We start from the raw sequence: 11,386 nt of genomic DNA, 5'->3' as shown, positions 1-11,386 counted from the left end.
TTCGTCCGAGGCTATCATGTGTAGACGCTTCGAGGATGGGCTGAATGAAGATATAAAAATGTTCGTTGGCATTCTTGAAATTCGAGAGTTCGTAGTACTTGTCGAGCGAGCTTGTAAAGCCGAAGAGCTTAGAAAAGAAAAACAAAAAGTTGATGTGGGAACTGGAGAGTTTCGTAAAATATCTTCGGGAAAGTCTCTTCAACAGGCATCGAAGAAATTTCGAGATGATGTGGGCTAGTCGAGAGGCACTTCGGGCCTTTTTAGACGAGATCGTGATCGACCCCCTGTGGGTACACGAGGCACTTCGGTCGCCAGTGTTGGGAATGAACGTTGAGACAGAACGAAATGTCGATATTGCGGTAAATGGCATTCGGGGAGTTGTAGATTCCCTGGCCGCTCCTGTTACAAGTGCGGATCAGTTGACCACTTCATTAAAGATTGCCCGAGGTTTTCTGAACAGAATGTAAATCAGAGTGGGAAACCGGGTGCTACCACTGCTCGAGGTAGACCATCTGGAAATACGGGCAATGCTGGTGGTGGTCAGAGAGGATCTAGAGATGCTACGACCAGATCTGAGGCTCGTGCGCCTGCTAGAGCTTATGCTATACGTGCCCGCGAGGATGTTTCTTCGCCTGATGTTATTACCGGTACTTTTACTCTCTTTGATACTAATGTAATTGCTTTGATTGACCCCGGTTCTACTCATTCTTACATATGTGAAACCCTAGCATCCAGTAAGACTTTACCTATTGAGTCTACTGAGTTCATAATTCGGGTGTCAAATCCCTTGGGTCGTTACGTGCTTGTCGACAAAGTGTGTAAGAAATGTCCCCTAGTAATTCAAGGTTCCTGTTTTCCGGCGGACTTGATGCTTTTGCCGTTTAATGAATTTGATGCTATTCTCGGGTTGGATTGGTTGACCGTGCATGATGCGCTTGTGAATTGCAAAAGCAAGACTATTGAATTGAGGTGCGCAAATAACGAAGTAATTCGAGTTGAGTCTACGGACTTGGATGGGTTGCCAGCTGTAATATCCTCAATGTTGGCCCAGAAATATGTAAGAAAAGGGTGCGAAGCATACCTTGCGTATGTACTTGATGACAAAGAATTAGAAAAGAAACCCGAATCTGTGCCGGTGGTTTGTGAATACCCGGATGTTTTTCCTAAAGAATTACCGGGTTTACCACCTGTTCGGGAGATAGAGTTTGGTATTGAGCTTGTACCTGGGACTACGCTGATTTCGATGGCTCCGTATCGTATGGCACCAACCGAGTTAAAAGAGTTGAAAGCTCAGTTGCAAGAATTGACGGATAGAGGTTTTGCTCGACCAAGTTTCTCACCTTGGGGTGCACCAGTATTGTTCGTGAAAAGGAAGGACGGAACCATGAGGTTGTGCATTGACTATCGTCAACTGAATAAAGTGACGATAAAGAACAAATATCCGTTACCGCGTATCGATGATTTGTTCGACCAACTGAAGGGAGCCTCAGTGTTCTCAAAAATAGATTTGAGATCGGGCTATTATCAGTTGCGAATTCGAGATTCGGACATACCCAAAACTGCCTTCAGAACGAGATATGGTCACTACGAATTCTTAGTGATGCCGTTTGGGCTCACTAATGCCCCTGCGGTATTTATGGATTTGATGAATCGGATCTTCAGACCATATTTGGATCGGTTCGTAGTTGTGTTCATTGATGACATCTTGGTCTATTCAAGAGATGAGACCGAACATGCTGAGCACCTAAGATTAGTGTTGCAAATTTTGCGGGATAAGCAGTTATATGCTAAGTTCAGTAAGTGTGAGTTCTGGTTAAGAGAGGTTAGCTTCTTGGGTCATGTGGTATCCGCATCGGGTATTCGAGTTGACCCGAGCAAAATTTCAGCCATACTTAACTGGAAGCCTCCAAGAAATATTACCGAAGTTCGGAGCTTCCTGGGGCTCGCCGGTTATTACCGACGATTTGTAAAAGGTTTCTCGATGATAGCCACACCAATGACGAAGCTACTTCAAAAGGATGTTAAGTTCGAATGGACGGAGAAATGTCAGAAAAGTTTCGATCAACTGAAAACTTATTTGACTGAAGCTCCAATTTTAGTGCAACCCGAATCAGGCAAAGAGTTTGTCATTTATAGTGACGCATCCCTACTTGGGTTGGGTTGCGTATTGATGCAAGAAGGTCGAGTGGTGGCCTATGCGTCGAGACAATTAAAGCCACATGAGAAAAATTATCCGACCCATGATCTTGAACTAGCTGCCATCGTATTTGCTTTAAAAATATGGCGACATTACTTATTTGGTGAAAAGTGCCATGTATTTTCGGATCACAAAAGTCTCAAATATTTGATGACTCAAAAAGACTTAAATCTGCAACAAAGACGTTGGCTTGAGTTGTTGAAAGATTACGAGCTTGTCATTGATTACCACCCAGGAAAGGCTAATGTGGTTGCGGACGCCTTAAGTCGGAAATCATTGTTTGCTTTACGAGCGATGAATGTGCACTTGTCTGTTCTACCCGACAATGTGTTAGTAGCTGAATTAAAAGCCAAACCATTATTGATTCATCAAATTCGTGAAGCCTAGAAAGTTGATGATGAATTGGTTGCAAAACGGGCTGAGTGTGTTCCGAACAAGGAATCAGAGTTTCAAATTGATGATGATGATTGTTTGAGGTTCAGAAGTCGTTTGTGCGTTCCAAGGAATTCGGAACTCATTTCGATGATTCTGAACGAAGCCCATTGTAGCCGAATGTCAATTCACCCGGGGAGTACGAAAATGTACAACGATTTGAAACGTTGGTTTTGGTGGCATGGTATGAAATGAGACATCTCCGACTTTGTTTCGAGATGTTTAATATGTCAACAAGTGAAAGCGGAACATCAAGTGCCTTCAGGATTACTTCAGCCGATCATGATACCCGAGTGGAAATGGGATCGAGTCACAATGGACTTTGTGTTCGGACTGCCATTGTCAGCAGGTAAGAAGGATGCGATTTGGGTTGTTGTTGATAGACTGACTAAGTCGGCTCACTTTATCCCCGTGCGTACGGATTTTTCATTGGATAAACTAGCCGAATTGTATGTTTCTCAGATTGTGAGATTACACGGGGTACCTATTTCTATCGTGTCGGATAGAGATCCGAGATTCACCTCGCAATTTTGGAGGAAATTGCAAGAAGCTTTGGGTACCAAGCTGCATTTTAGCACTGCTTTTCGCCCCCAAACCGATGGTCAATCTGAGCGGATAATTCAGATACTTGAGGATATGTTGAGATGTTGCATCCTCGAGTTCAGTAGTTCATGGGAACGGTATTTACCTTTGATTGAATTCGCTTACAACAATAGTTTTCAATCAAGTATTAAGATGGCACCTTACGAGGCTTTGTACGGTCATAAATGCTGTACACCATTGTTTTGGACCGAGCTCGGTGAAAGTAAAATTTTCGGAGTTGATTTGATTAAGGATGCCGAACAGAAAGTAAAGGTAATCCGTGAAAGTCTGAAAGCAGCCTCAGATCGTCAAAAAATCGTATGCGGATTTGAAACGAAAAGACATTGAATATCAGGTGGGAGATAAAGTGTTTCTTAAAGTTTCGCCTTGGAAAAAGGTACTCAGATTTGGCCGTAAGGGCAAGTTGAGCCTGAGATTCATTGGGCCGTACGAAATCTCCGAACGAGTTGGTCCGGTTGCGTATAGATTGATTTTGCCCCCTGAACTTGAAAAGATTCACGATGTCTTTCATGTTTCGATGCTTCGACGCTATAGATCTGATCCGTCACATGTGATTAATCCATCAGAGGTTGAAATTCAAGCCGATATGAGTTATGAAGAAGAACCGATGCGTATCCTAGCTCGTGAAGTGAAGGAGTTGCGAAACAAAAGGGTTCCGCTAGTAAAGGTGTTATGGCTCAAACACGGGATCGAGGAAGCTACTTGGGAAACCGAGAGCTCGATGAAAGAATGATACCCAAACTTATTTATTGGTAAGATTTTCGGGGACGAAAATTTCTTAAGTGGGGGAGAGTTGTGACAGCCCAAAATTGACCCTAGTCGGGAAGTGGTTTCGGGACCGCTAAACCGAGTCATAAAAATAATTAGCTGTCATATTTGATGCTTATTGTATGTGTATATGCATGTGTGAAAATTTCATATTTGAATTTTGTTTAATTGTAGGTGAATTTTAGTAAATGGGACTTATGTGAAAGAATTTAGAAATGTGCTAGGCAAATGTAAAGTGGCTTATTAATGCATGTTATAGAAATGGTGGGTTTGCATGTCAAATTGCCCAATATTTGAGCTAGTGGTCGGCCATGCTATGAGTGGAAACATGTCACAAACATGTTATGTTAGTGATGTATGTTAGGAACAATAAAATAAGGAGTATGGGTAATAAAGAAATGGAAAAAAAGGAAAGAATGTGTATGATTGTTCTTCCCCTCTCCATTGCCGTGATTGCAAGAAAGAAAACAAAAAAAAAGTGTCCATCTTTCTTCATTTCTCTTGGCCGAATGTTCTAAGGAAGAAAGAAAAAAAACAAGTTGTGTTCTTTGGTTCTTCTTGGCCGAATTGAAAGGAAGAAGAAGGGAGTGAAGCAATCGGTCATCTTAGGTCACTATTAAGGTAAGGAAGTTTGTACTAGCTTTTGAAATTTTAGTTGATATTGAGTGAGTTATCAAGTGATTTTTGTAAACCATGTTAAAATTTTGATTTTTGGGGGGTGAGTATGGTTTTCGGCTATAAAAGATTAATAAGGGTGATGATTGTGTTTCATGCAAAACTTAGATTAATAATGGTAGTTGCTTACATCTTGATATCTATGAGTTCCTTTCTTGGCTCTACCATAGACCCACGAAGTATATGTTTAGTTGGTGTTGTTGGAGGTTTATGATAGAAGCTAATGAGTGAGAGTTTGATAGGTACTATGAGGTTAAACTTCATGAGATTGTAAGCTTGTAAGTTGGATGATGAAATTCATGCTTTGTGAAGGTAAATGGTGTAGAAGGAGCATTCGGCCATGAAAACAAAAAAAGGGGAAATTTATGATGAATTAAGTTGGAAGCTATTATAATGTACTTGTGCATTCGGGTATGGGATGAAAAAAAATATATATGAGATGGCTATAATCAGCCTTGTGATTCGGCTTTTGCATATATATATATTTGCACATGGTGTATTGGTATGATACATATATATGTCATCCCAAGGTATATGTTTATATATGGTGATGGTTTAGTTATGGAGTGAATGATGGATGCATATTGAGTTGTAATATGTAATGCATTAGTTAGTAAAATGTATGCCATTTATATGTGGTACTAAGTATATAATTGGCCTCAACGTAGACATGCATATTCGGCCACATGAGATGGATTGGCGTTGCATGTATTCGGTTAGAGGCAAGCATATTAATGCTTATATCTTGGCTTAGACAATCGGCTAAAAGGAGTGTGGGATAATATGTTGAGTTGATCCATGATTTCACATGTATGTGACTTTAATGTCCAATGTATAAATATGGGCTAAGTGCCTTGTGTTCCTCTTTTCGATGCTCAGATGATTAAATCAATTTATTTGTCTAATTAAGCTCAAGAGCAAAGGGGATCTAAATCCGATAAAGGGAAGGAAAAAGTGGTCGAATAGCTATCGGAATCATTCGACAACATCCGAGGTAAGTTCTTGAGTAAAAGAGCTTAAATTATGATTTGATTAGATCATGTTTTAAGCAAATTAAAATCATGCTCTTTGTGTGGCTATTGAGCCGAAATTGCAAGAATGATAAATGTCTTGTGTTTGAGTTTTGCTAACGAGAACAAAATGCGAATGTGCCATGATTTACTGTTAAATGTGCATGGTTATTTGAATGATGTCCGGGCTAAGTCCCGAAGGCTTTGTGCTAAGTGACCATATCCGGACTAAGATCCGAAGGCATTTGTGCGAGATACTAATTCCGGGCTAAGCCCGAAGGCATTTGTGCGAGTTACTAAATCCGGGTTAAGTCCCGAAGGCAATTGTGCGAGTTACTATAACCGGGCTATGTCCCGAAGGCATTTGAACGAGTAGCTATATCCGGTTAAACTCCGAAGGTACGTGATTTGGGAATGAATGATCTTGCTGTAAAAATTTCAGTAAATACTCTAGAAACATCCCAACATTGAGGTATGTTTCATATGTGCTTGAATTTAGTTGAGCCCTTACAAATAAGTATTCGCTCAGTTGATAAACGAGCTACCGGCCTTTGGCTAAGTTGATCTTTTGTGTATGTACATAAGGGTTGGTAATGTGAAGCAAGTATGATATTGAAAAATTGTGCATATGAAATTATCCGTTTAGCTACATGAATGCTATACTTTTGTTGTGCTGGAATTCCTTGCTCAAAACTTACTAAGCATAAATTGCTTACTCCGTTTCTTTGATCCTCTGTTTTATAGATTTTGGTTCTCCAGCTATCGGACTCGGGATTTTGAAGTCGAAGTCGCCCACACTATCAAAGCCCCCCTTTTTTGGTACAATTTTGGTTGAACTTCGAAATGGCATGTATAGGACTACCCGTTTGTTGTGGGTCATGGACCCTTTGGACTTGTATAATTTTGGATAGCCATGCGAAAATGGCTTATATATGTTTGAGTATAATGTTATAATCATTTGGTGTGGATATGCTTGACAAGGATTGGCCATGGGAATGGTTAATCACTATCATAAATTGTGCTATTTATGCAAAAAGGGCTAGTTGAATCATGGAAACTATGAAATAGGTAAAGTCTACCTTAAAGGCAGATGCTGACAGCAGCAGTGATGTAGATTTGGAAAATCACTAAAAATAGTAGGAATGGAATTAAATAGTGAATAAATTATGTAAACGAATCTTGATGAATCTATTTTCAGAGGAAAGTAACGAAACAATCATACGGATAGTATGTTAAGAGATATTCAGGTTCTTATGAGACAGGTCCAGAACGGTTTCTGGATTTCCTGTTCCGAATTTGGAAATTCATTATAAATTAACCAGAGACAATTAGGAGTCAAGCCATATATGTATAGATTCCTATCTGAGTCTAGTTTCTATAGAAACAAACGGCATCAGTATTGAAGCCCTGTACAGGGAGATATCCAAGTCGTAATGCACAAAGGTCAGTGTAGTCGATCCCTGTAACATGGGAGAATTTGACTAATAAACTGTACTAATTGGCCCAACCAAACATTCTAGAAAAAAATATGTAGATGGGCATATGAGTCTAGTTTCAGGGAAAATTTACGGAACTGGATTCCGAGTTTCTGAACTCAAGATATGATTTTTAAAGCGACTAGTACGCAGATTGGCAGTGTGTGGGAAATTATTTTTAAAGTCTGTTAACACCTCGTGTTCGACTCCGGTGACGGTCTCGGGTTCGGTGTGTTCCAAATAATGTGACCAGAAAAGTGAATGAATCAGAAAATGAAGATAGTATTAAAAGAGATATTGGATAGTTCTAAAGATTATTCAGATTATGTGATGTCACTGTTACTGAAGAAGTTAACTCCGATCAATTGATTTATTCAGGTTTGTTATCTAAAGAAAATAATATCTAGAAGCTTTTCCGAATTGACTTCTATTAGTGAAGGGATAATGTGAAAATTTTTTATGGCAGAATTAGATAGTTGAAATAATGATTGAATTGTATTAATGGCTGAGTACAATTCTCAGAAGTATATGTGACTTTTAGTTCAGAAAGAATTCCTATCGTATGAGAGCATTAGCTAAACATACTAATAGATGAAATTATGGTTGGTCTATTTGGATTATGTTCGATATTACTAGGTCCATCTGTAACAGCCCGATTTTGGGCCTAGTCGGAACAGTGGTTTTGGGACCACTATTCTGAGGCCAGATAAAATTATTTTAGTATTATTTTATGTGTTATAATATGATTTTATAAGTGCATGTTAATTTTGGTATATTAATTTTAGCGATTTCTAGTCCAATTTCGAAAAAGGACTAAATCGCGTAAAAAGTAAAAGTTGTGTTTTAATACTAAAGGTGTTAAATTGCCTTGTATCTTAAATTGGGGGTCTTTAAAGTGAAATTAGGCCATTGAAAGTGTGATGGCCGGCCATGGGAGACAAAATAGTTGAAAAGTCAAAATTAGACAAAATAGTTTTATTATTAACAAATAAAAAAAAAAGAAAAAGAAAAAGCTATCATTTTTCTCTTCCCCTTCACCGAAATATGCAGAAAAGAAAGGGTTTTGAAGCTGGAAAATTTCAGCAACATATTTCCCTTGCTTGTAAGTGATTTTAATGTCTTTGCTTGATGATTTTTGTATTTTTGGAACCCCTAAAGCATAAGCTTTCATAAGAGGGGATTATTTTGCAAAATGATGAAGAGTCTAGGGTTTTACCATGAGAGTAAATGTGTTGTTTGCTGTGTTTTTATGGAAGATTATGAGTCCTAGTTGTCTAATAAACAAATTTTGTGAAAGAAATTGCATGAAAATACCTTAAAAAGGGGTAAATTGCTAAGTTGTAAAATGAGTTGTAAATGTGTAAAATAGTTGAAATTATGAGTTGCTATAGTTATGAAAATGGTTCATCTATACTCAAGGAGTAGAGAAATGTGATAAAAATTAATTTACGAGCATTGGGGCAAAAGTGAAAATATGCAAAAGTTTAGGGGTCAAAATGAAAATTTGTAAAAATATGATTTTTAGACCCATATGAATATTGTGACTGATTGGTAGGCTAAATGTGATGTTATAGATGATGAAAATTGAGATTTGGACCTAGAACGGAAAGAAATCGATTTATGGACGAGTATGTCTTTTCACCTTTGTGGTATCGAGGTAAGTTCATGTGTAAATAATGTTGCATAATTGTTATTTTTAAGTTATTGATGTTAAATATATGATATGCTGATTTTTATCATGAAATATATGTTTTGTGGTTATTTTCGAATAAAATGCAAGTTATGTGTATTATCTGTTAAATATAAAGTGCTACCGAGTATTGGTTTCGGTATTTTACGGAAGATGGCAAGGATATGTGTTCAAGGAAAATCCCGTTTGAACCTTAGGAATAGATTAGGATACAAGTGACATGTCACTAGGATGGTTGAGCATCCGAACTCGTTGAGTTGAGTCCGAGTTCACTTATGGATGCGAATGTTCGAACTCGTTGAGTTGAGTCTGAGTTTGTGAGATGTAACTAGGCATCCGAGCTCGTTGAGTTGAGTCCGAGTTCACTTATGGATGCGAATGCCCGAGCTCGTTGAGTTGAGTCCGAGTTCACTTATGGGCGGGTTACATGGTAGCTTCGCTACATATGTGGCACTTATGTTCAAACTTTCCATGTATCCGAATTATATTCCGATGTGTTCAACGGGTAAAATTCTACTCAAATGGTGGAATACTCAAGATGAAAGGGACGTATTGGTAAATGTTGTGAAATGGATACTTTGAACAGGTATGTACTTAACCCTCGGGTTGAAAACTCGACATAACAACAATATGGTAAGATGGTAAATGAAAATGTGATATGAATGTCTCGGTGATGATTATACAAACGATGTTGCATTAATTTTGTGAACAATGATCATGAATGAGTAATTTAGCCTTGACAGATTTGAGTTACTGCAGTAGTGTAACTTTGAAAATACACTAAAAATAGTGGAAAATGAGTTAGAGGCAGAATAATATATGAGATTAAAGCTCAATGAGTCTATTTTCACATGAAAGAAACAGGGGAAGAAAAAAATTCCATATTGTGTGATATTTGAATTCTTGTGAAACAGGGTCTGAATGAATTCGAGATCCCCTGTTCTAACTTTAGAAATTCACCAAAACTTGTAAAAAAATTATTAAGAGTTATACCTTACATGCGTAGATTCCTTATTGAGTTTATTTTTATGGGAAATAAACGGCATGGTCGTTGGAATTTTTTACATGGAGAAATTCGGTTTGTAGTGCACAGGGGTCAGAGTGGTCATACCCTGAAACAGGGGAGACTTTAACTAATAAAATGTACTATTTGACTTAACCAAAAATTCTGGAAATTTTATGGAAGAAAGGAAAATAAGTCTAGTTTTAGGGAAAATTAATGGAACTTAATTCGGAGTTTCGTAGCTCCAGATATAAATAATTTAGTGACTGTTTCTCAGGAAGACAGCTTGTAGTAAACTTGAGAATATGTTGTAAACATTGATAAAACAAGTTAATGAGTTGCTTATTGTTTTCATATGAACTTACTAAGCGAAAGCTTACCCCCCTTCTTTCCTATGTTTTTTAGAGTTTCCAGGTTAGCTCGGGTTGGAGGCCGTTAGAGATATTATCACCCTATCGAGTTAACGTTATCAGAGTAAGTAAACTCAAGTGATTCGAGTCTATGGCATGTATAGGGTTTTAATGTGAGTATGTAATATTATGATTTAGCCAAAGGAATTGGCTTGTTATTAAGGTAGTATTAGTTATGTAAATTGGCCTATGTCGGGTAATATCGTTATGGGCCCATATGATTATTCTTATGCATTTATGTTATTATTTCTTGTGATGTGGCTTACAACATGTATGCCTAGAGATTGAATTGAGATTCATTGATGAGCTAGTAACTAATGTAGGATTAAGTGATTGGTAAATAGTTAATAATGCTACATGAATGGTTTGTGATGTAATGATAGTTATGTCTAGTATGTGGTAATGATATGGGCAAATTCTATAATATTTATTGCATAAGAAAATAACTTGAGCATAACATGTTTGTAGATGTTTAAGAGCTCATTTATGTCACGTTGTATGTTATTGGATAAGTATGTATCTATGCATATGGTGTGAGAGTGATAAAAGGCTTAATAATTAGCCTATTTCTGGCCACACGGCCTGAGCACATGGGCGTGTGAAGCCTTAACGCAAGAGATTTTTTTAAGTTTTTCATGAGTTCTCGATTGGGTCCCGAACCACTCCAGATGTATGTTTTGGGCCTCGTAAGCCCGTATATGGGACAAATTGTATGTGAAAAGAAAAGTTTTTAACTATTTGAGATTTCATGGCCCTGTTTAGTATGAAAGTGTTAGTAAAAGTCAGGTAGCACCTCGAACCCCGTCCCGGCGTCGGATGCGATCGAGGGGTGTTACACCATCTTTGATATTTATTCCCTTGAGTGAATATGAATATCGACTGTAAAGTCTGTATGAGGCTAATACTCTGTTTCTACTAGTTATTATTCTGATGAAAATACGTGAAGATTATATTGCTTCTGTTACTGTGGATTTTAATATTTATGAGTGACATTGTTCTTTCTGGATCTTACCTAGGATATCATCAAAATTGATATCATTCTACATGGGTTGTAACTTTCTGATACTCTGTGTAGCTTTAGACTTTGAATTTTTCTCTTATGATTCCATGTGGTTATCTGCTA

The 11,386-nt window shown here is 37.9% G+C and overlaps 1 long non-coding RNA gene across 1 annotated transcript; it reads left to right on the top strand.

Moving 5' to 3' along the window:
* Positions 1–8,776: 8,776 nt before the first annotated feature.
* LOC107961493 (uncharacterized) lies at positions 8,777–10,506 on the top strand. Its single transcript, XR_001701309.2, has 2 exons — positions 8,777–8,817; positions 10,259–10,506. It is a non-coding gene; the product is annotated as an uncharacterized lncRNA (long non-coding RNA).
* Positions 10,507–11,386: the final 880 nt, after the last annotated feature.

The sequence above is a fragment of the Gossypium hirsutum genome, chromosome A05 (genome assembly GCF_007990345.1).
Source record: "Gossypium hirsutum isolate 1008001.06 chromosome A05, Gossypium_hirsutum_v2.1, whole genome shotgun sequence".
Lineage (NCBI taxonomy): Eukaryota > Viridiplantae > Streptophyta > Magnoliopsida > Malvales > Malvaceae > Gossypium > Gossypium hirsutum.
This window is presented reverse-complemented; position numbering and strand designations above follow the sequence as displayed.